The following is a 22,527-nucleotide window of genomic DNA, read 5'->3' on the forward strand; positions in this document are numbered from 1 at the left end:
GCCAAGGAATTAGAGGGTAATCAAGAATCACAGTAAGCAGGATTCTGAGGCAGAAGATCCTCCTGTAGTAACAAAAGCAAACCACCCGTGTGCTTACACTAAGAATAAACTATAAAAGAATCTCAAATAGACACAGACAAACATATATATGAGTTGTTTTTCTCGTGTCGATTCAATCTGGATAGTGTATTTTATTTAAAAAAAAAGAAAAAAAGTCATTACATAAATTCTCTAAGAGGCATTGTAATAAGCCATTCAGGTATTGAAGTGCCAATGCAAGCATAAGTAATGCTTAATGAGGAGGCACTCAGGTAACAGCACAATCTGCTGTCAGAGGTTACTTTAACTCTTTGAGATTTTCCAGTGGGAGACAATTCACCAGCAGTAACCATTTTAAACAGCTTGTGATCAGATGTGTACTGGGGAAAACCACATTAGAATCACTCTGCAAACTTTAAAGACAAGTTTAATTAAAGGATACAAAGGGCTTCACATTGATGGTCATTTTAGATTGCATAATTTTAATAACCTCTCATATTTTGAAAATGATATAACTATAGCAAGAAAAATAGCCACCTGTGTTCCAAGATGTCTTCATTAAGATGTTTCCATTTTAGCAAATTAGCACATGGACTTATTTCAGATTCTGCTGAGGTGATCCCATTTTCTTTTTTATTCAGCACAGGGAGCTATTTAACAACCCTCTGCCCAGTCCCACCAACACACTCCCATGTCTGGAGAAATCTGCGGACGCTCCATATCCATGATCCATTGACATCTTTGTGCTAACACTGTGAAAGTGCCACAAACTATGACGCTGCTTTGAAAACTTTAATTTATGAGAAGTGCCTTCAGAAGAAGTGTCTTTTCTAAAAACATAGTAGAGGAAGACTTCATCAATGAAGTAATAAACTTGGAATTAAAACAGTAGATGTTCAAGATTTAAGGAAAGAAAAAATAAACCCCCACAGCATTTAACTGAGAGCCTACAATCACCTCTGGAGCCTACTCAACAAAAAATTAACTTCAAAAATCAGCACTATAGTTGTCGTGGTTCAACCCGAGCTAGCAATACAGCCACGATAGCTGCTCACTCACCCTCTTCCCCACCCTCCAATAGGAGAGAGAATCAAAAGGGAAGGGAGAAACTTGGATTGAGATAAACACAGTTTAATAAAATAACAAAATACTAATACATGACTAGTAAATATATATACGTATATATAAAACAGAAACAGAATATAAAATACAAGATACTCAATGCAATTCCTCACGAACTCCATCCACACTAAGCAGCCAGTCCCAGGAAGCGACACCCCAGTGCTGAACAGCTGATCCAAAGCGAGAAAAAAGGAAAAAGGCAGAAAAGCCCAGAGGCCTCTGCAAAATGGCAAAAGGCTGAGCTAAGCACCCCGACCAAAAGCCCCCTGGCTGCACCCCAGAGAGATGGAGAGAGAGAGAGAAAGATCGAAACTGAAAGGCCCTGATTCCTTTAATCTGGAGCGTGGATGCTAATGGGATGGAATACTCTGATTGATCAGTCTGGATGTCGCTCAAGCTCTGCCCCATTCAAGCCCAGCTTCCTCAATACTTCACACCTGTGGGCAGAGCACTCAGAGTGTCCTTGGCAGAGCAATTAAAAATATGAGCTCTGTGCTGGAGTGTGATCGCTTGTTCTCAAACTAAGTCCAAATAATGAACATGCTAGCTATGAAAAATAATGGTTTGTAACTGCACAAAGAAAATTAACCCATTTTCAGTCAAACCAGCACAATAATGATGCAAAAAAAAAATCATTACGTAACAACTCCAAGACGTTGTTAAATCTGGATTCATCCTACCGTTGCTTGTGTGAGTAACTCAACAGACCACGGCAGAACCCGCACTCTGAGGAGAGCAAGGGTGTCCCACCTGTATCCTAATGCAGAATTTATATGACGTAGCACTTCCTTGATTCCTGTAAAATTATATTTAGTGGAGATTATTCATTTTTTGTTCATGCCTCAGTGTTACAAGAGAAAATAAATCAAAACCTCCTGGAATTTCAAAGACAGAAAAGTTAATTCATCATTTCGAGCTTTATCGGTAAAATATGCTAAGAGGGAGAAGTAACTGGCGTCTACAGAAGTTAGATAAATATTTCTTAAAGTATCTAGTGTATACGTAAATGCCAAAACCACTAATGTAATATTAATATTTGAGTTGCATACACATTAATAATTACTGTTATTGAATTGCTGTTTAATAGGCTAGTTAAAAGTCTTACTCTGGCCGTACATAGCAGCAAATATTGCCAGTATGTCAACAAGCCTTTTCCGAGTTTAAATGGTTAAACTAAAAAACAAAACAAAACAAAAAGAACCATGCACCAATTATTTTTTATGTAATATGCTAAATGTCTGGGTTTGTTTTTTGTTTTCAAAAAAAATAAAGGCAACCCTCCTCCAAGCCAAATACTTGGCCAGTGATTTCCACCACACGGCTTACTGCAATACTAATGGCAGTCATGTAGCTTTATCTTCTGCAATGTTTTTAAACCACGTACCACGGCTGTGCCTGCTGGTGCACAGAAAGCTCCCTTACAAATGTCAGTGGAAGGCACTGCTCTCTCAAGGCTGTATGTTTTTGATGTGACTTGATAACATTACTCTGCAAAGAAAATGGAAATTCAAAATAAATTTTATAATGCCATACACTAAGAGAATTGCGGAATGACCCAAAGGACTATTTCCATTCCTTGGAAATGAGCAGACTTAATTGGGAAGCATTTTTTTATATCCTTTTTTTTGTCATTCCACTGATCCCAGGCTGCCTGATTTATGAATTAGTTGTGAAATATTTCATAACTAGTTTTCCTTTGCTGAGATGATGGAGTCTCTGCAGCACATGCAAGGAGACTTACATTATAAATAAACCTACTTAGAAAAGCTAAACCAAAACAAAATGCAAAACTGATACCTGAAGCCACTTTCATCCTTCCAGTGGGCTACTGTCAGTGAATGTGGCTGTCCCAATACTAATTTAGATGAACATCCTTATGAAGTCACCTTACTGCCTTCTCAGCCCTGCTAAGGCTGTGACAAAGCAAGGACAGGAAAGCAGGACTTGCAGGTCATCTCCAATTCTCCCTCCTGTGGACAAATGAATGGAGAGGAGGAGAAGATGGACAGCTTTCCTCTGCTCTTTCAACCTTGTCATCAGGTTAGTAAGTAAGAGTAATGCCACCCATAAAAGAGGGAGGCAGGTTTTTTTCTCTGAAATAGAAAAGAGGAAAAAAAGGAAGAGATAACACAACCCCCTGTATGTGTATCACACACGAGAAGTTCAAATTCTTCTGGGAGTATAGAAGTGGAGCTTTAGCCTCCCAGAGGTACAAACTCAGATACTGATCTGATCATCATTTTTGATTCTCTCTGCAACACAGAAAAAGAGCCTAGGCTGCCAGCAGACCCTCCTTGTGTCGATAGTTCATTCCTCACATCACCGAACATCAGCTCGGTGTGATCAGTGTTAATGTACTCCAGTGTCCCTCTCCACAGCCCACCAGAGGAACCAGAAGCCATTATCTGGTTAAACTCCTATTTCCTTCAAACATGACATCTAGATGAACACTGATAATAAAATTACCAGATTCACACTACTCTGAAAATACATTTAAAAACTGTAATTCAATGCAACTGGCACTAAAATTATTCCCTTTCCTCTATTCTAACTTTTCTTAACTCATTAATTGTTTTATCAGTTTCATGTTGCTGGGTAACAGAAAAATGTTGAAGAAGAAATGCATGCCTCCTCTTCTCTGTCCACATATATACTATTAGGGTAATTTTTTTGTTTCTAAGACTTCTTTATCTCATTTGAAAACATGGAGACTGTATTACAAAGACTGGTTTCGTGCTGTGTTTGTTGGCTACAATAGATACTAGTGGGTGACTTTTTTTTCTTTAAAGGTATCCTCTTTCTGCCAAGTGTCATGTTTGTGAACATTATTAATTCCATTTAATTATTAATTTCCCATTTTTACCCTATTTGAATTGTTCATGGTTGCTTTAAAAAAAAAATAAAACACATTTTCAACACTATTATTAAAGCTATATTGGAGTAGTTACGCATTTCATGGAATGGCTCTAAAGGCACGGTTTTTGCATCTTTTCCGAGGATGAAGCAGAAAAAAACCCTAATCTCACGTTACCATTTCAGTACAACAAATGCCAACAAGAACCACAACTCCGCAAAGTAATGAGAGGCAAAGATGGTATGGGAGGCAATACCTTTTATTAAACCAACTACAGAAGTTGGGGGTGAAGAGAAAGAGAAGCTTTCAGGCTAAAGATAGATGTCTCTTGGACACAAGAGTTGTTGAGTACTCTTTGATCTGTATTATTTACAAGAGCTCTTTTAAATCTGTTTTAGCACAAACCTGGTAGGATACCCCTTAAATTTACTGAAATGCAAGTAAACAAAATGCAAAATAAAGCAGAGTTTACGACAAAAGTGAATACTAAGTAATCTTCAAAGCTGTTTTGTGACTCTAATGATGCTGTCGTTGAGACAAATACTGCATTAACACTATGTACACAGCTCACTTGTTCATTTGGGTGGAATAAAAGTACTTAGCTATTTTCATAGGCATTTTGCTGCATATTTACCTAAAAATCTTTACTCGTGTGCGGCCCCTCAGTTCAGGAAAGACATTGAAGTGCTGGAGCGGGTCCAGAGAAGAGCAACAAGACTGGTGAAGGGACTTGAGCACAAAACCTATGGGGAGAGGCTGAGGGAGCTGGGGTTGTTTAGTCTGGAGAAGAGGAGGCTCAGAGGTGACCTCATCACTCTCTATAACTATCTGAAGGGAAGCTATAGCCAGGTGGGGATTGGTCTCTTCTCCCAGGCAGTCAGCAATAGGACAAGGGGGCATGGGCTTAAACTCTGCCAGGGGAAATTTAGGCTGGATATTAGAAAGAAATTCTTTACAGAGAGAGTGGTCAGGCATTGGAACGGCTGCCCAGGGAGGTGGTGGACTCGCCGTCCCTGGAGGTTTTTAAAGTGAGGTTGGACATGGCACTTAGTGCCATGATCTAGTAAACAGACTAGAGTTGGACCAAGGGTTGGACTCGATGATCTCTGAGGTCTTTTCTAACCCAGCTGATTCTGTGATTCTGTGATTATCATTACACTTGATATCACAGAGCCTGCAATCAGAGCAGGTAGAGGTAAAACTCCAGTAAAATTGCAAATTTTTTTTGTTCAGTATCGGTGGCAGAATCATCTGGGCTCCTCTGTTTTGCTTTCTGTGGACAAAATTGATTTACATTTTTGTAATCTTTAGCAAAAAAGACATTTAAAGAACATGAGGTAGCATATAACAATCAGATACACTAGGTAAATCACTCACATTCTTCACTCTGCACCTCTCAAAATAAAATCTTGGCGTATTTACTGGGCCAAGAGAGGCTTTGTTCTAACCATGCTAACTCAACTGAAATAAGGTTAAGACAGAAAATAAACTGACTTGATTAAATACAACCTCTTTTTTACCCTGGAGATGTAACAACTTCACAAATTTACAGCTTTAACAATGTTTTCTAAAGAACAAAATTTCCTTTATCATGAAAACCCTATATAAACGCAGAAAAATGCTTTAACAACACTAGAAAGGCAGGCCAACATTTCTTTTTTTTAGAATCTTTAGGCCACCTCAAACTTCATTCATCTGCTGGAACAGAAGAACCTCACAAAATGAGCTCTCTCAGTACTGCAAAGAAGCCATAAAGATTTTGTTTAGCAAGGAACAGCCATGAGGAGTCTGAATGCTTGTTTTTTAAGCACAAATCACATCTGTGGCGTCAAACCTTTGGATGCAAAGGATGGTAAACACTTCAGTATACTTCCATCCTACCTTGAGCCTGCACAAATGGGACAGAGCAGTCCCATTGCTACAGGCACGACAATGATTTCCCTGATACCTACTCATTTGTGCAAGGAAAACCAAAGTAAACTCCCATATGTGGTTTGTTACAGTTCTGAGGTCCAAGTTGAGCCATAAAAAGAAAACTCAGATCTGCAAACAGGTCCTGAGCTTAGATATTACAAAAAATACAGGCTGCTGTTAGCAGCAGTAAACAAATAGAAGAGCCAGTTATAAAGTCACATTTATAATTCTTGAGTACCTTTTCTATTACATTTGTTTAAAAATTTTGCTCTCGTGACTGGCTTCCCTATAAATCTTTCTAAGAAAACCTTCCTGAAAAGTAACCACAGCCTTTAGCCTGAACTAGATCAATACACGCCAGCGCATACGACCTGGCATAACATCCCATAAAATATGGAGGCCAGCAGCTTTATTTACCTAAGACAGTCACTCATAGTAATAGCTGATAGTAAATCAACAAAATGTTTATTTTTCAGACAGAACAAAATACAGGAATCTCCCTTTTTCCTGCTGAAACATCACCAATACACTGGGGCTCAGAGTAACAACCGCATCTGCTCCTCTCCTACACAGACTCCTACACAGAAGGAGCCTCCTCTTCTCCAACACCCCTTCTCTCTGCACCTCAGAATAATGCTGCCCTTTCTGTGTCGCTTGTGACCTGGTGTAAGACACTGCTCCTTAGGTCACACAGCACAGAAATCTCTCTCAGCCCTCACCCTGATAAATCATGACAAAGCCAAGCAAGCACCAGGCACTGGTTCTCTTGCCCATGGTTGGGGGATTCAGCACGCATATCACCCTCTCAGCCCTGCCAGCCTTGGCCCCAGTAGTGCAGCTTGTGCCAACAGCCCCAGCGAGATTTCGGTGGCTTTCTCTGACCAGCTGCCAGAGGGTGCAAGATGCTGCAGAGAACAAAGTACATTTCCTTCCCTTATTGTGCCTGAGTGGCCAGAGTAGAGAGAGGGAAGCATATTACAGATCTGGTTGTGCTGCCTGACAGGTTTTCAGCAAGCTACCACACCTCTCACCTTTCTGACCTTTTTAAGTGGGGACACAGATTAGGCGAGAAAGGCAGAAAGCAGGCCATCCTCTGTCTGCCAGAACCGTGTTCAGAGAGGCACTACCTGCTGCCGGTAACACCCAAAGCAGAGTTACAGACATACCCTCACACAGATGCAACACTGGGTACTGACATTCACCTTGCACGTATGTTTTTTACAATTAGGTGCAGAAGCAAATTTCACACAGGCTGAGGGTGAGGGCTTCAGTGACTCCAGCTGGGCCCCCCAGCCCCTGTCCACAGCTCTGGCAGCCGCCCCCAAGCTCGGACCTGGGCACAGCCCTGCCCGCAGCAGCCCCTCAGGGCATCGCCTCCTGTGTCCAGGGTGCGCCTCGCACCGCTGCCACTTCACTTCCCAGCTAAAGAGGTGGAACAAGGTGCACTGCCACCTTTCCCTCCTTAAGAGAGATAACATTAAAAAGATAGCAAATATCTCACAGAGATCTGCTCTTGACCTATATGTAGCTTTTTTTTTTTTTTAATTTTTATTTTTGACTAGAGAAGCACCCTCTCTATTACAGCTGGGGCAGCTATCTCTGTGGCTTGTTTCCTAACATAAAAAAAAAATTAAATACAACAAATCAAAAGCTCTCATTTATCCTTAAGATTAAACCAAGGCTTCCCACTGCTTCACTGAAATATATGGCACTTTCTAGCATGTGTTTCTTGGGTAAGTGTTGCTGCAGTATAGGTCTATAATTTAATACTTCCTGCTGACTACTAACACACTACTAGTATCTGTGACTGCTATTACATGCTGTTGTTGCAGTAGTTACCATGCTAAAAAGACAATTCTCAAAAAAAAGAAAAAAAATCTCTCTGATTGCACTCAGGAGGCTTAGCAACAAAACAGAGTCAAAAGGTTACAGGAAAAACGAGATGTGAGGAAACTCTTCAGTCTGACCGCTGTCTTCTCCATAGACCAAAGCAATTTTCTGTAACTTACCTCCATATCTGCAGTCAGATTGCAGTCTTTGTTCCAGTTCTTCAGAAGTTTTGCAACTGCCAGAGTTTAAAAAGCACAGAGTTGGTTTTTTTTATTGCATGCTCCTGCGATGGTCTCTGTTTATAATCAATTTTTTGGGAACCCCTGAGCAGCAGCAAATTGTTCAAAAGACTCCCCAAGTCGTGGCAGAATTATTCCACACAGTGGTAGTATCCGATTAATCAGAATAACTGAAAGCACTCAACAACCAGCAGGGATTTTCTAATTAAGACTCTTCCAATGTAGTGAGTAATTCACAAATCAAAATTTATTTTAAAAATAGCTTAAGCTAAGCAAAACAGAAGTGGGGATTTTTGTTTGTAGTTCGGGGTTTTTTTAAATCAAAAGTATATGAAAACTTGATTTCTAGAGCTTCCAAAGATCTAGCCTGGACACTGTCGAGAATGAAAGACCAGAAATAGGAGTGGTGAGATGAGATCACAGGGTTTCCTAAGTAGCCGTGTTACCTTTGGAAGTCACTCATGGCCCAATTTTGCAAAAGCAGATAATGATTCTGCTGGACAACACCCCAAGCCTGATATTCAGGAGATGGCAAACAGCCATCTGTACAGCTTCGCTGGACAGACAGCCAAAACTCACTTATAATTTCTGACAATTTCAGCTGTATGGACATATATGCAGATCACAACCATTGCTCCTTCTGCTCTTACCTTCATGTACTCTAGCTTCTTTTTCTGTTTCCTGTTCTCTTCAGACTTTAGAAATCTAAATTATAAGCTCTTCAAGACAACACCAGGCAAAATGAAGAGTGAGTTATGCAGATATGCTAAAGACCTTCAAATGCCAGGGAAGCAGAATTCCAAATATTGATCCATAACGCACAATACAAGCTCATATGAAGTTTAAAACTTAACTAAAATGATTAAGTCAGGGAAGAAGAAAAGAACAGTAAATTAGTTCAAGACATAACTAAGGAAACTATTCTAGAAATTAGAAGCATTATAGACATGAAGTAAATTGTTACGGCAAAAAGCCAAGTTACATAGTCATGACTAGTCTGAGCCTGGCCACCATCTAGCATGAGAGACCAGAAATAGGTTCAGGAATTTTCTGGTGTCTGAGCATTTTCCATTCATTGCTCAAAGGATGTTGACACTGATTTAAATGCATAAAAAGGTATTAATGGGGTCCATGGCTGATGGCATAAAGGGACCTCAAAATTAATTTAGAGATTAAAATAAAAAGGAGAAAAAGTGAGAGAGAAGAGAAATAGGAAAATCTCTGCCACATGGTGACAGAGAGGGGAAGCAATGGGGTCACAAGACAAATGTCCTCCCCGTGATGTCCTTGCCAGAGCAAGGACATGGTGGTGGTAATGGTGAAGACAATGAAGCTGATGATGACTTTCACTATGCTTTTCCCTAGTTAGAACAGTACTTTTCATCAGGACCCACTCAAACCCCCCATTTCCCCCCTGCCACAACACTTGGCACTGCCTGGAACACACCTCATCAGGTGCAAGAGCTGCTCATTACTCATTGCTAAGCTTTGTGTATATCTATGATTGGGATATGTTTATCAGATCTTTAAAAAGCTATTACATACTTCAATATTCACCAAGTCTTGTTCTTCCCCCATTGTTAAACTAAAGGTTACTAAACAAGAGGTCAGAGAAGTCAAGGGAAAGAAGAGGAGATTTTTTTCTACTGGTGGCAATCACTTGCATGTGTGAAATTAAAGATGTTAAACAAGTTCAATGATAAAAAGCATCAAAGCTCAAGACAAATGCTTACGCTATCTGATTAAACGAAGTGGTTAAAGCACCTGCCACTTATAGGCACCAAAAAACCTCAGCACACTATACCAATATCCTTGTCCCCAGGGAATGGTAGTTCAATTCAAGTGTCACCTCGGCACATGATGGCTGGTACCCCATGACCAGGTACATTAATTTCATTTTATTCTGAATAGAGGTGCTGACACTGAATAAGAGTGATCATTTAGAGCAGATTTATGTACACAAATGCAAATTTTTGTGTTAGACACAGCTTACAAATGATAATGTATAATTAGGTAGTCTGAATGAGAAGCGACACCAGATAAAAGCTTTGCTCTTAGATATGAGAGGTAAATAATCTCAACTATTACATAGAAAAGCAAGAATGTGTACAAAGATGGATAGTGCTTTGCTTTTTTTAAGCAGGAAGGCTAGTCTTTTGCTATCTCTCCCAAAAAACCCGTCTTTCAAAGATGACTAGATAAACAGATTTCATTTGTGGTACAGCAAAAGTAAGTTCTTCTTTAGTGTGCTTTGATAAGTCAGCGGTAAAGACAAACACATCAAGTCCATGCCTAATATAAAATGAAGATATTTGAAAAATCATATTACTTAAAAGCAAACAATTAAACAAAAAATACTTCACTTAAAGAGTTGCTGCTACCTTATACTGATCATGCTGTACTTTATCCTAGCAACTGAGAATATACGGAAATATAAGAGCGTTTTTGCCACCCAAGGCTCCAACACAGACTGCATAGAGCCATGGACTTGCAGTATGATATGTGTAGAATCAGTTCATGTTCAGGCTATTCTTATTGCTCTCTACCCTGCAGCAGCACAAGACAGACACCTCCACAGGCTGCCACACCACTCTCAGAGATAATCCACTTCCACACTAGAGCTGGATATGCAGCACAGAAAGTCAGTTTTCAACAATTTAAAAAAGGACTGGTCTTGTTTTTCCAGACTAGTATTATTGGACAGATATGACTATACAGCACATGAAGATGGCCTTGACCAAAAACTGAAGCGGACTCAGAGGCTGCCTGTCTCCCAGTCCACAGGAAAGCCTTGCAGACTGCCTGCAGGCAGCCTAACTCACCCCAGTTCACCCAGGGACAGAGCTGAACCACATCTCTCTCCACCTCTCCAAATAAAAACCTACTGAATTCTCTTTCGCATATCATATTCTCAGGACTGCAAAGTTACCTGCTCTCTGAAAATAGTAGAATGTATAGACAGAGACTGTTAATAATGCTTCATCAACAGGGCTAAGATACATATAACATTATTAACAGACTACTATGCAAATAGCAACCATCTTTGTTAGCTCTCTGCATTATATTAAATGAAGAAAAGACCACTTACTTGCAGTGTATATAGTTAACAGAGGCTCTCGGTCTCTATTTGCCCTTCCTAGACATTTCCACATATAATTTCTTCGGTTTAGACCCTATCACATAGAAACATCTTTGACCATGCAACCCTCATTTTCGGTCACAAAGCAATCACCTCTGACCATTGGATTAGCCCCAGCAAATATAAGGTGTTCTGAGGCAGCTATGTATTTGGATCTGTCCACATTATGCTCTAAAAAATTACCAGAGAAACAGAATTCAAAGAGTAGTTCAGTGTTTTCAGCTCTTTTGGAACCTGTAGTGCAATTTTACTTTCTTAAATGCTTAAAATAATCAAAATAAGTCTCCAGAGGCTGGTACCACATCACGCAGTATCAGCCTTTGCCAGCTGCATGGATGTATCCAATGGGTATATCCTTTAACCAGATTATTTTCTTCTGCTGTGTTTTAAAAACTGAATAAAACAAAAAGATGTCTTTGCTGTCTTATTACAGAGGCTTGTTATCATCACAAAATTTTTTAGTGTGGCGGCAATTTGTTTCTTTTTTTCAAATTAAATTGCAGACATAGAATACTGAACTTAGCCAAATCTAGCATGAACACTAGAGAACTGCACCAGGTGAAAAAAAGGATAATAGATAAAAAATTTTATAAGTGAAGAAAAAGAACATCCTGTAATACACTATTGAGTTCTGCAGCTGTTTCTGTAAGCATTATAGTAATTCTGCTGACCTGTACATGTTCCTTGCAATGTTCCCTTTTTCTACTAATACATCAACGCTTGGGTGAAATGGGCAAAATAAGAACTGTATCTTTTAGAATATGTGTTCCAAAAAAATATGGACATGTTAAAGACCAGTATACATGGCAACATCCCACTATAATTTCCTGATGATTAGCAGTCATATACACAGTGTTACTTTACACATGTGTAGTTTCCCAGACTTAACCTATACAAGATGGAGACAACATATCTGCAAAAACCAGATGGATGCTACATCCAGCCATCACAGGGTATTTGTGCACTCCAGACAAAATTGCATGAATGCTTATCTCTGTGGTGGGAGTACATACAGTAAACAGGCAATCAAACAGGGCAAGTGGCAGAGCTGTTTCACCCAGGAAAGGCAGAACAGTGGGAGGGCAAGCAAGGCTGGTGAGATTGGGGCTGGCCTGCTTCCTTTGGTGGCCACGAGCTTTGGGTGAGAGGGTGTTTGCTAAGGCTGCTCTGAGTGTTTGCCAAGAGACTACTGTGGAGGATATAAGAGGGTGGGATGTGGGACGTCTGCAAGGTGGTCCCTCCATCCTGACAAGGGGGCTGAGCATATTCAGAGCAGAGGTGACAGCAGGGCAAAAGGCAGAAGCTAAATAAACAGAGGAACATAGCAAACAGGTGAAGCCAAGAAGGATGAGCGCACTGGGAGCCTGCACTGGCAAAAGTACAGATAAGCTTGCTTCTCCACACATGCTCATTCATACATGCCCACACTCTTCACTTTATCTCATATAGGCTACATCTTACTTCACTGCTAAGCATCTTGAAAAGGCTACAGGATGGTAGGATAGCAAACTTAACTACTGAAGCAAAATACAGGCTAAGCTAATAAAATTTTTAAAAAACTAACATGTTAAGCTCAACATGCCAAAGTCCAGGAACAGACAGTGCTACTGGCCGGAGTGCAGCATATGCGATTACTTGTTCAGGGGCAGGTTTTGTGTGTGTGTGTGGAGAGTGCAAGATATTCCTGGCCCTCATTTTCTTCAGGTGGCAGTGGCTAAGTTGGAACAGGTTGGAGAAACAAAAAGGTCCCAGATGAGGCCTACAGAACAGTGCTGCATAGCCTCACCTCCACTGCAGCAGCTCTTGCAGTGCTGGAGCCGTGAAGCTCAGTGGAGGACAGGATCCATCTGGATAAGGGTTTCCTCTTCCACACTGGATGCACCTGCAGTAGAAAGGACTCCAAGGAAAGGAAGCAGCAGCAGCAGGAGGTTGCTTTACCAGGCAGAGAGCCAACTGTCTTGGAGACATCAGGGAGGAAGAACTGCGGGTAACTTGTCTGTCAGGTGCAAAGGGAGCAGACCTCCCGGCATCTCCCGATAGCCCACAAAGAAGGGCATGGTCAATGGTCAGTCTGTGTCAGTACTGGTGACACAGGGGAGTGTCAAAGGGATGTTCTGGAGGTTCAGTTTGAGTGAACAACCAGGATACTGAAGCCCACGACCTTCCTAACCACTGTCATTAAGAGACTCAATAAGAGCTCTTTACACTAAGGCAGACATCTGGTATCCCAATGCATGAATGAGATTCTGAGAAGGAGATTTTACATACCTTAAGAAAGGAGGTACCTTTTGAGACAAGACAGACCTGCAGAAGAAGGACAGGCTGGCTGTACCTTAACCAAACTGGAATCAGGCTGAAAATTGCAGGAAAACATTTAAAGTAAGAGCTGGGGAAAGTGAAAAGGCATAAAGAGGCACCTGATTCAGACTGACACAGTCCAAAGAGGTTGTAGCTAATGCTTCTTTGAAAAGGCCATGGGAAATAAACAGCCTAATACAACAAAGAGAAAAGGCACACCACACTATCCTCTCTGTTCTAGATGCTCCTTAAAACTGCAGATATTAAATTGAAATAACAACAAAACCCACCCTACCTCAATATTTTCCACTTTTTCCTATTAATTCAGGCAATAGCAATAGAAAATGTGGTTTAGCCTCTCGTATGGCTGACTTTGGTGTTTGTTCTACAGTATCAGAAATTATCTGGTTCTGCCATAAGAAATATATTAATAGATACACAACAAAAGTATGGCATGCTGGAGTCTGAACACAAGACAAGTGACACAAGATATGTAGAGAAAGGTAGAAGAGGTTACATGAGAAGCAATATCACTCCATAATTTAGCAGTCTTCTGGAAGAATTGTTGAGTTCTTGCATGGAATTGCTTTGACAGACAAGAGAGTAAGTCAAAGGTGGCAGAAAAAAACAGACTAAAACCACAGTCTCTGCCCTCCAAAAAATTACAGGCTTTTTTTTTTTTTTCGCCCAAGAGAATTGGCAGAACAGAAGGAAGGACCCCATTTGTCAGGAAGTAAGTCAGACTATTGATGATGGAGAAGAATGTAAGTTACAGTGTTGAATATCATAACTAATAAAGCATTTTAAAAGGTAGCAGTCCACAGCAACCTCCTAGCAATCCCCAACAACAACAAAGGACCATGAGCAGAGAATAAGACAATTAGAGCCCTCCCTGACATCACCACTTCAGCTTCACTACCACTTTTGTTACTACCATAATTGCCATTTGCATTGTCAGGCAGATCTAATGCCTTACTGTAAGAGGCTATGTGATTTCTTACTCAGAGGGCCTTTCAGCACAGGATATTCTCCTTATTGCAATGTTTCTATGGAAGCTGGCTGACTACAAGCCACCGGTTCTTGTCCCTGCTTCCAGCTGCTAAATCTAATTTAAAGATGCTAAAAATAAAAAAGGCTCACATGTAGCAGTACTGTTTGGAAGGCAAGAGGCTGTACTTCCTACACAGATAGCACTTAATCAGCACTGAAATGAGGAGAGGTACAATACAGTAATTGTTTCCCTAGTACTTCTGCCATTTGCAAACTTTCTAGCAGTACCTAGCCCACTCTCAAAACATTTTCAGGACACCTTCCTTGTTAGATATTGAGACAGAAAGTATAGGAAACATAACACAGAGAAGTCCAAAGTCTCTGGCCTTCCAGTTCAGCTGTTGTCCAGTGACCACCTATATTGGACATCCAAAAATGCAGAGCCATTTACAAATTCTGTGATGGGCCAGGGAGGAAGGGAGAGGGAATCAAAAGAAGTGCAACATGAAAATAAAACAGTCTCTTGATAATTTGGGAATTTTTCCTCAGATGTATACAGGATTGTGGATGTGTATTGTACATGCAGTGGAAGACTATTTGGGGATTGTTCAAAACTTATTATGGGATGTTTATGGTAGGCAGAAAAAGGTGGGGAAAAAGGAGAGTTCAGGGTGGTTTGGGGAGGAACAAGTGTGGGAGACTAGAGGGAAAAGGGGGAAAAAGCCAACTATAAACTGGCATTTCACCAGTGCACTTGTCTGGCCATGCAGGCTACCCCATCTTCTCAATGAATTCCATTTCCAACTCTTCTTGTAGCTGGGCAGCTCTCTACTATGTGTGCCTGTATGCATACAAAGGGCCAAGTGGAGTAACTAGAGTCAGACCGTAGACATCAGGGCCCACACACCAGGGTGTCAACAGCTGGAGAGACTGGAAAGTGTGCATTTGTTTGAGTGTGTATGTCAGTGTGTAATTACTACTGAACATCCAGCCAGACTAACCAGCAAGCAGGGTATGATGCTTAGGAGACAAGTACTGGTGTGGCTATAAGACCAGGCCAGATACCAGAGGGGACAAGAGGGCTCTAAAAGTCAGCTAGTGGAGGACCAGCAGGTTGAAGCCAGTAACTGGAGAGACCTTGGGATTTAGAGGTCAGCTCCTGGTGAGGCCATAGTTCTGGGTCAGCAACTGGAGAGACCTGTCTTCACATGTGTGTCTGTGTCTGGGAGACCAGGGGATCCTGGGCCAGCTACTAGGAGTCTAAGACCAGCTACTACAGGGGGATCCATATTGATGTATGTATATGTATCTGCTTATGTATTTTACGCTAATAGGCTTTTACCCTGAGCAGCCAGACAGGGGAAGAGGACAAGGCCATTGGTGCTCTTTGTGTTTGCATGAGCGTTGCATTTTCTTTCTGTATCAGTTTGTGTGGCTGCTTGTGCATATATGTACATATAAGTACACATGTATTGTGTGCATGTGTGCCTCTTGGGAATATGTGCTCAGCCTTTCTATGGCTGGGCCTGAGGACACAGAGCTGCAGGAGTCTCACCTCTATCAACATACAGGATTCAACAGCACCTAAACACTTAATAGCATCTTTTCTGAGTGGGAGAGAAGTCTACGATTATCTGGATCTTGAAAAATGCTCCAAATAACTGACAAACTTACTTTTTCCAACACCACACAAATAAGAAATTAATTATTAAAGATGAGCAGAAGAGAATAAAAACCTCATTTAAGTGCTCATTGCACCTGCTCAATAGCAAGCCAATAAATGAGACCAGTAAGAGAACACCATTTAAAATTCTTCCTAAGTGCTTTGGTTCATTTATGCTTGCAATGATAACTTACTGTCCATAATATCCAATACAAAATCTTAATGTATCCAAACTTTCACCAAAGTTCAAAACAGTCAGTGATATATATACCAGCTGGCATTTGAGGAAATGTAACTCACAATGAAAAGTAAAACATGACATTTAGTCACTTAGTTAAATAGCTCTGATCTGCAGCTGTCATTAAAATGTTCACATGGGGACTACAGACAGTAAAATGACTGGTATCAATCAGTTTCACCCTAAATAGGGATCAGTTTAACATCCTCAACACAGACGAGTTTAAAGACATTGACTAACCCCCAGCACAAGCCTGAGGAATGCTCTAGCATACAGTATCCCTAGAGTACCAGGCACTTGCATTACAGATATAAATCATTGCATCTCCTACATTTCCAGACCAGGTAAATCATTATTTTCCCAGTGCCTCTCTCCTAAATCCCAGCAGTGCCACCTGAGCAGCCCTTCAGCCTCGGCCAGGCCCGGCGCCTGGGCTGAGGCACAGGGAGAAGAGCCGTCTCCATGGCAACGGGTCTCACCACCCCTTTTCTTCACCTGCTCCCCAAACTCAATTTTTCTTCTGAACAGAATTGCTTAGTAGTTCACCTGAAGATACACAAAAAGCAAATGCATGACAGCTAGTCCAGACAGGTTTTATCAAGGGTACAGCCTGACCTGAGCTTACAGCTGCAGGGTCCATCATTCCTGAGGCTTGGAATCACCCATAGGAAAAAGCAGAAGAAAATTACTACTCTAATGTTACGATACTATGTTATTACTATGCAACTATTATTACATGAAAATATCACCACTCATATAATTACATTTTCCTGATGCTTTCAGTGACTTTTTGCTCTGCCAAACTTCAACTATTCCAGCTGATCAGCAACAAAATCAATCTGTGCAAAGTGCCTGGTTTATAAGATTTCACCTAAAACAATCCCAATGTTTTTAAGAGAGACACCAGTAGAAACAAAACATCATCTTTCCCATACTCAAACCTTTGGTGCACTTTTTTTTAGCCTCACATGATTCTACCCTTTTTGGGGACAGGGATACAAAATTTTGCTGGAGATGTGCAGATGTGCCTCTCTTTCTTTAAAAATTGGCTCAGTCTAGCCTTTCATCATGTGCCTGCAGTATTTTTTACTGCAAGATTCCCTGCTTCATTCTTTATAGAAGATGTTTGCGGCAAACTTAACTGGTAGCCATTTCAAAATAAAAACATTTATTTCTTATGCTGGTATGTATTTGCCTTTACAAACACATTACCTAGACTGCCAGTTAATGTAGGATTGTATCCCAGAAGAGGTCTATCCCTTTATAAATCAGATGTCGTAACAATTCCATTTTACATCTGCTGTGCACAGGTGTCAAGACACAGAGATGACAATCAGTTTGAAGGGCAGGGAGAGGCTGGAGCCAAACAGCTCATGGGAAGTCCTCAGGAAAATGGTAAATCCTCAGCAAAAGAGGTGAGCCTGAAGTGTCCTGCAGGACACAGGGAAGGCAGCAGGGGTTCACTTTTCACTTGGAAATCTGGTATCTGTTTCAAAGCCTGCTGTTCCCTTTCAAAGGACACCTCCCTTGGATATCACCACCCTGTGGTTAGAAACCAGGAGGTAACCAATCTAACCAACAGCTTTCAAAGGAGTGCCATAACCACTAGGTTAGAGTTCAAACTGTATCACAGCACCCTCAGCCTTTCCAGTGAAATTTCCTTCGGTACAAAACAGATTTGGGAAAACAAAAGAGCAAGTAACAGAGAGGCTCGTTCCCCAAACCCTAATGAAGGCATTGATTCCCAAGGTTTGGGAAAGTTTCCTGGATTTGGGATTATTTGGGATTCATTTATTACAAAATGCACAGAAAGTAAGATGCACGTTCAGTCTGAGGAGTAGACAATGGCACTGAGGAAATCCCTTTCTCATTACAATTTTCATCCATTGTTTAGTGTGGGTTGTTTTTTTTTTTCCTATATGTCTGAAACAGATTATTTTTAAAGAAGAAATCCATGCAGTTTTATCTACGTGGCTAACTTGAAAATTGTGAACAGCCTCAAATAACCTCACAGCACACACAGACTCTCAGATCTGGGAAATATGAAAAGAACAGAAACCAAAAACCATGATAATGGCATATAATCTCCCCTAAGCCTAACATGACATGAACATTTAGCTATGCCCATGATACAGTCAGTAAAAGCACAACTCTCACAAGCTCCCCACTTAACTGCAATTATAATAGTATAATACGTAAATTTGTATGTAAATAAGAGAACCGTGGAAAAATCCACATTAAGATTGACAGAGCCCTATCACGAGCTCCCTCACAACCATTACTCCCTTTCCCTGAGAATAATTAAGGTGCTATTGTACAGTGCATTCCACCCATCAATTTTATCTCCCTTTCAAGTTAAGCTCACTGTGCATGCTGACTACAAGTGCTCTCTGGAGATCTTAATTCCAAGATCTCCTCCCGCCACTTGCACTCAACTGAAGGCAGTTGCAGCCACCTACTATCACCTCTCCCAGACACAGCTCAGAAGTAATACTCCTTATTTCTGTCAGAGGGTTGGTTGCAGTGCTGAAGTAGTAATTAGTCTCTGTAGATTGATTATCTTCAATAGCAAGAGAAAAATATCCTTCACAGAGCATTATTCCTGTATTCACTACAAATCTGATCTCAAGAATCTTTGATAAAAATGAAGCTATTAAAAATTTACTCACTTCGAAAAGGAGCCCTATGTCATCCCAAACCTCGGGGCAGGGCGGGGGGGAAACCAGCTTTTATTTGCCATTCAGCAGCTACATTGTCACTTAGTTAAAGTCATTGTCTATATGTAACCTTTTTCAAAGTTGTGACAGCTACAAGTGTAAAAGCAGTAACTTCGTATTCTTCTGAATCACATAGCTAATATTTTTTTCAGTTACCGTGTTCAAATACTCCTGTTTTCATAAACTGTTAATTCATTTTTGAGTAGCAGCCAAGAATACACTAGAGCTTTTTGCTGTTGTCTTTTCATGCTGGAGGAGGGGATGGTGGGAAGAAATTATCTAAATTAAAAAATACTATGAATTTCAGGTTACAAATGTAAATTCTTAAATCCAATGAAGAACAACCTACAAGCTTTGCTTTATGCCTCTGTCCTCAGACTGAAAGATCTGAAGCTTCTATTTCTTCTGACTGCGAGTATGCAATAAGTAACACCAACAGCATTGGTGCTGTACTGTGCTTTACTGAAACACAGGGCAGCGCTAGTTGCAGTCCTGCCATACTGTAGTTAATCCTCACAGCATGCTCTATATATTAGAACCCCAAACAGCCTGAGATATGCCCCAAAAAAAGGAAGAGTGAGATCACTGCACAAGCTCCATCTCACTATATGGTCTTCACAATGAGAGAATAAATGAGAAAATCTAGAATGTACCCAGTATACACAAGTCTCAGAAGCGGGACAGTGGGAAATAAAAAACAACTAGGGTAATATAACACAACTGCTGCACAGCACACTTCTCAAATGGCAGAAATTTCTTTACCTTAAGGTCTTCTTATCTGTAAAGCCAATGCAGATACACCTGCACAGCCCAATGTAGCTCTCATTCTGTTAGTTACTATGGGAGATGCCAGCCGAGTCTCACTTTCCTGGCCCATTGATTCCAGGTAGTCAATCACAGTCTTCTCTTCACTGCAGCAGGCAACAAACACTGGTCTCTCCTCAAATGGCTCCTGAATATCCTGGTTCCTCAGCCTGCACTGTGAGAATAGGCCATGTCCACTCGTGGCAGAGGTACAAGCAAATGAGCACAACAAGCAAGCCATGAGCACTGTTACCTGAGCCATGCATTGCTCTGGGACATGCCAACTATTGATTGACAACAAATCACACAAAAGCTGATTCTCCATTCCATTCTCCAACAAGAGGAACCAAGTTCCCACAGACATGGGAACACTACAAATCTTCCTTCTCTACCATTCAAATGGTACTTGTCAGTCCTCTTCCAAATAAATCCCTACTCAATCAGCAAAACTCATCAAATCTCTCTTTTTTTTTTAACTTACAGAAGAAAAAAAAAAAATCCCAACCAGAACTTTACTCCTGCTCAAAGAGGAGTAACTTTAGAAACTGCATGAAAAACGGTGCTTTTGTTGCTTATTTGTATCACTGATGGCACTCTGATGCTGTTGCAATAGGTGGCAGAGCAACACTGCAAAGTGGACAGACTCAGAGGAAAGACTCTGAAACAAGAACCCAGAGACAGATGAATAGGGTAACATGCCAAAAAAAAAAAAAAAATAATAATGAGAACAGAGAACGTGGTCTCCATCTTCAAAACTTTAGTAATTTGACAGGGCAGCAGTTCTAAACCTAAATTTTATGTCACACTTCCTTTTATCAACTCCACATGATCACCACCATCCCTTCAATAGTAGCCACTTTAACTTGCCAGCGAAGGACCTGAGCCAGTATTACCATGAGTGCAAACCATCACTCACTTCTACAAGCAATCCTGACCTTGTCATCTTAGCCACATCCATTTGGTGGCAGGTGGAGGGAACTGGCTCAAAACACAGGTTAGACAAAACAAAACAATTTCTACAGTTCTCACAAGGCAATAAAAAATTATCTAACCTGAGTCAGGCAGAATACACAGGGGACCGCAGAGCAGACAGATCTGTGTGGGATTAGTGGAAGTGCAGCAATCTCCAAGCAAATCTCTACCACTCTTGTTCTTCCACTGACAACTTCCACATCCTTTCAAAACAAGTTAGGACATGCAAAGCTCAAATCATTTGACATCTTTCACCACACAGATTTAAGAGAACCAAAGGGAATCAGAACAAACATCATGTGTTGCTTTTCATTATATATTGCTCCCATCTGCATCCTTCCAACAGCTAGTAGAATCAGCTACTTCTTGCTATTGGTGCCTTTCACTTTCCCTCATATTTTAGCTTTCCTTATGATAAACCAACTAGGGGCAACTAAGGGGTTCAAAAAACAGTCATTCATATAAGAGAGTTGACAGAAGCACTGTAATTATTTTGGCTTCTATTCTGCTATAATAACTTTTATTTGAAGCAAGAGATTTAATCATACTGTACCTGCACAGCTACAGCCTAAGCAGACTACTGAGTCCAATTCACCTGACCCCACACCAGAAAAACCTCTCTACACATGTACTTGTCATTCCACAGCTCTCGAGGCACCTATTCTCTTGATTTCAGGGAGTACCAAGTACATGTGTGGATCAGAAAAGGGAAGTAGTAACAAGAGGCATGGTTTTTTCCCTCAGTCTTCTGCTAATGCTCAGCATGCTTCTATTTTTTTCTCTAACATGCTTCACATTCCCTGATCCAAGTACAGTTTAAACAGTGGAGCATGAAACATTAGTGGCAAGCATTTTCACTGCTTTATTCCACCTGTGCTCTGAGTTCACAAAATCATAGAACAGCTTGGGTTCAAATGGATCTTCAAAGCTCATCCAGCCCAACCCCCTGTAATGAGCAGGAACATCTTCAACTAGATCAGGTTGCTCAGAGCCCTGTCCAGCCTGGCCTTGGATGTCTCCAGGGATGAAGCATCTACCACCTCTCTGGGCAACCTGTCCCAGTGTTTTACCACCCTCAGTGTAAAATGTCTTCCCCATGTCTAGCCTGAATCTCCCCTCCTTTTGCTTAAAACCATTACTCCTTGCCCTACCACAACACACCCTGCTAAAAAGTCTGTCCCCATCTTTCCTATAGGCCCCTTTTAAGTACTGAAAGGCTGCAATAAGGTCTCCCTGGTGCCTTCTCTTCTCCAGGCTGAACTACACCAACTCTCTCAGCCTGTCCTCACAGCAGAGCTGTTCCAGCCCTCGGATCATCTTGGTGGCCTTCTCTGAACCCTCTCCAACAGGTCCATGTCTTTCCCGTGCTGAGGGCTCCAGGGCTGGACACAGGACTCCAGGTGGGGTCTCACCAGAGCAGAGCAGAGGGGCAGAATCACCTCCTGCAGCCTGCTGACCACAGTTCTTTTGATGCAGCCCAGGATACAATTGGCCTTCTGGGCTGCAAGTGCACATTGCCGGCTCATGTCCATTCTTTCAACCAACAGTACCTGCAAGTCCTTCTCCTCAGAGCTGCTCTCAATCCCTTCATCCTCCAGCATGTATTGACACCAGGGGTTGCCAGTATCAATGCTGGGGAGCAGACAGCTTACAGGCTGGGAAATGCCATTGCTATGAGAACTGCCATTACTAGCCCTGGAGCTGCATA

The 22,527-nt window shown here is 41.2% G+C and overlaps 1 protein-coding gene across 1 annotated transcript in view; it reads right to left on the reverse strand.

Moving 5' to 3' along the window:
- The window catches only part of GPR176 (G protein-coupled receptor 176), a gene marked incomplete at both ends in the record, with an annotated part of 42,761 nt that overhangs the window by 16,247 nt on the left and 3,987 nt on the right, over nt 1-22,527 (reverse strand). The gene's annotated exons all lie outside the window — the stretch shown is intronic.

Source organism: Nesoenas mayeri (assembly GCF_963082525.1).
Source record: "Nesoenas mayeri genome assembly, chromosome: 5".
NCBI lineage: Eukaryota > Metazoa > Chordata > Aves > Columbiformes > Columbidae > Nesoenas > Nesoenas mayeri.